The sequence below is a fragment of the Thunnus thynnus genome, chromosome 21, assembly GCF_963924715.1.
Source record: "Thunnus thynnus chromosome 21, fThuThy2.1, whole genome shotgun sequence".
In the NCBI taxonomy this organism is placed as follows: Eukaryota; Metazoa; Chordata; class Actinopteri; order Scombriformes; family Scombridae; genus Thunnus; species Thunnus thynnus.
Window position 1 is genome coordinate 25764883 of NC_089537.1, and position 3395 is coordinate 25768277.

The 3395-nt window shown below is 37.9% G+C and overlaps 1 long non-coding RNA gene across 1 annotated transcript; it reads right to left on the reverse strand.

The window, feature by feature from the left end:
• Positions 1-263: 263 nt before the first annotated feature.
• On the reverse strand, positions 264-2818 carry LOC137173225 (uncharacterized). The gene is made up of 6 exons (XR_010925137.1): positions 2747-2818; positions 1783-1886; positions 1591-1697; positions 1419-1475; positions 1024-1122; positions 264-499 (listed from the first exon to the last, which is right to left on the reverse strand). It is a non-coding gene; the product is annotated as an uncharacterized lncRNA (long non-coding RNA).
• Positions 2819-3395: the final 577 nt, after the last annotated feature.

The following is a 3395-nucleotide window of genomic DNA, read 5'->3' on the forward strand; positions in this document are numbered from 1 at the left end:
GTAGTGCAGGAGTGGGATGTTACACATTGTATGGGAGAAAAAAAGCACTGTATAAGATGCCAGAATGAAAAACGAAAACATAACCATACGTATGTATTAGAATATATATATATACACATATATATTAGAATACACACACACACACACACATATATATATATATATATTTTTTTTTTTAATTCAGAGAGGGAGGAACTGCTCAGGCGACAACAGTAAAACATTAAACTGTAACAAAACAAACAAAAAGAAGTTCCACTCCAGGCAATGATTGAAGGCCCCATTTATTAAAAATGGGGTGTGGGAAAACATAGTACAATGACTAAATCCTGTCATTTTTTCCCCTGTGAATTCCTGAATGTTGTTAAAACTAAATTTTAAACTGTTGCTGGGCAGCAGTACATGAGAAGAAGGTGGCAGGCCAGACTCGGTGTTGGTCGGAGCAGCTTGAGGGTTGAAAACTGATGTGGAGCCACAGTGGAGGCTGTTTCTGTGCAGCCACCTGGGAAAGAGCAGAAGGTTGTGGGGGGAATAAAAATAATCACAAAATGTTTTAAAAGAAAGGTTCTAACATCCATAATTACAAGATAATCTAACTAAATATATTAATGATTTAATACTTTCAGTTGCTAATAAATTTATATCATAATTTCTGCTCTTGGTACATGAGTCTGAGCAGCAGCAGTGGGCTTGGCGGTGGTCACATCAACTCTGTTGAAAGAGTTGAAAGAGAGGCTGCTGTGCAATGGCAGCCTCTCCCTGAGCATGAAACAGCCTGTCTCTCTGTGTCATGATCCCAGGCTGGGGAGTCAAAATGGAGCACAAACAAATGTGTTTATTACAATCCAGAGAGAGAAAACGTTACAATTTAAAAATATTGAAAACAGCAGAAGAGTTGACATGAGAGAAGGGGAGATGAGCTCAGACAGAAATGTTATTCAGTAATTAAAACAGGCTCCTGCTTCTCCTGGAAGCGAGGCGAGTCGCAGCATGATCGATGTGCTGCTTCACTTGTGAGCAACCTACCACATAGATGGGCAAAGTCTTCAGGGTGAGTGTGGCGGAGCAGTGAGAGCATCCTTCCTATTGTCCAGCTCACAACTTTGCACAATGTCCCTCCAGTTCCTGGTCAGATGAAGTTGAGGACAAATAAACTATTGCTGTCTCCTCCACTGATAGAAAGCAATATGGCTATGTTGTTCAGACATAGCCCCCTCAAAGTTACCGACCTGTAGCACCTAGCTTATCAAACCATCAGTATCTTCAAAAGAACAAACTGATTTGCCATGAACCCAGAAACACACACTACAATTAAATTTGAATTTGTGACAAACAATGAAAATAAAAGCTGTAAAATATGTAAACAGAGCTAACATGTTGTAATCACATAATTAAGTGTGTTTGCAGATGAGGAATTTTACCACATGATACAGGGATCTGGAAGTTGGAGTTTTGTTTGGGAGTCTGACTGAAGAAATCTGCTGGAAAAACAGAACCCAAAAAAGAGAGTATTTAACATTAAACAGGAGCAGCAAAAAAACAGTGACCAAAAAGTTTCAAAAATAAAAAAAAATTGTCTGAAGAATAGCTGACTTCAGTGGAGAGTTTAAAAAACCTCTCTGGACCTCCTCAGCCGTGCTGGACAAGAGCTGGATCTCAAAACGGATCAGTTTCTGGTACTCCAGGTATAATGATCATTCCTGCAGAGAGGAATGGCAGCTGTCATGAATACAAATGAGTCTTTTTGCTTGCACTAACTGCTCTCACAAACAACACACATGGTACCTTGATAGTCGAGTTTGGCTAGCTCAGCTTGTAGTTGCTCCCTGCTGCTTCTCACAGCCTGCACGGAGTCCTGATCCTTCTTGTAGCCACTGTCCGTTGAGCCGCTGTTGAAAACACAAACAGAACACATAGGTGTCCTTGTAAAACCTTAAATTTTCTTAAATTGAATGTTCAATACAGTATATATTTGTCTAGTCCTTTTTATCTTACCTTATATAAATTGAATGTGTCACCAACAAGAAGCATTTCACCTTTCTTCACTTATCTGAAATCATTTTTTTTATATAGCTTGTTTAAGAATAAACCCTGAATATTGTGGCAGTATCCCACACTGATGGGTTTCAAGTTAAACAGATGGTAGTCTGGTCAGACCTGGTGACTATTGGCCAAACAGTTTGTACCAATATCTAATGCCAAATTGTAAATACTGAGTGTGCACAATGACAAATGGGTTAATTTGTTGAATATAGGCCACTTACCAATTGAGGATAATGGTATAAAATCCCAAAATAGGCTAACATTACAGCTGCACTGCCGATTTATAGGCTATGGTTTGTTTCCCACAATAAGAAACATTAACTTACAAGGTGAATGCTTTTCTGAGCACAATTTAACTTACATAAATGGTTAGCATAGATAATAAACACATGTGAGTATTGATCAGTAAAATTGATAAGGTTTTTAGGAGGACATGTAACCTAACGTTAGCAGCTAAGTTAACTTAGCGGGCTAGCTAACTACAGCTAAGTTACTTTGGCTAACATTAGCGGCTAAATTTGTGGTCAATATGCTTCCTATGAAAAAACTAGCAAATTAGCAGCTAACTTTGTGGCTTAACATTACATGATACACTTTGGCTTCCTGGAAACAAAGTGCCAGAAATGTCATTGTCATTCACTGACCACTACATTAACAAGCTAATTTGGCTAATGTTAGCAAACTGTGGAGTTAGCATTTCACTTACCATTGGCATATGTGACTTACTCATATCACTTTTAACGTTATGCCTTTCAAATTTTGACTTATAATTTGACTTTAAAAGTTGTATGCAGAGTTGGAAAGAAATCCTGGAGGGCCGGTCACTCTGTGGTTCCATTTGAGTAGGCCAAAAACAAGAGCAAGATAGTTGTGTCATTTGGATAATACAGACACAATACACACACACGCACACACACACACACACACACACACACACACACACACACACACACACACACACACACACAAACAGAGTCCTGGCGCCAGAGGAAAGTAAATGGCTGGGTATTTGGTTTTTATGGATGGGCCCCCCTGAAGCACCATTGCGACACAATTATTGCTACGGTGACCAGATTTATTATAAATTATTATATTTATAATTAATTAATTATATTATAATTATTATTTTACTTAGATTTTTTAATTATGTGTTGTTATTTTGCTTTTATGCTATTATTGTTATTATGCAGTTTCATATTTCATATTTGAACACTGATTTGTAAAATATATAGTCAAAATAATGTAGGCAATGATGGTTGAATGAAACCTATTTGCAAACAGGCCCATCAGTTCTTCAGAACACTTATGCACCACTCCACCACATTTCTTGTCTTTGTATGTGTTGAGTTGTGGTG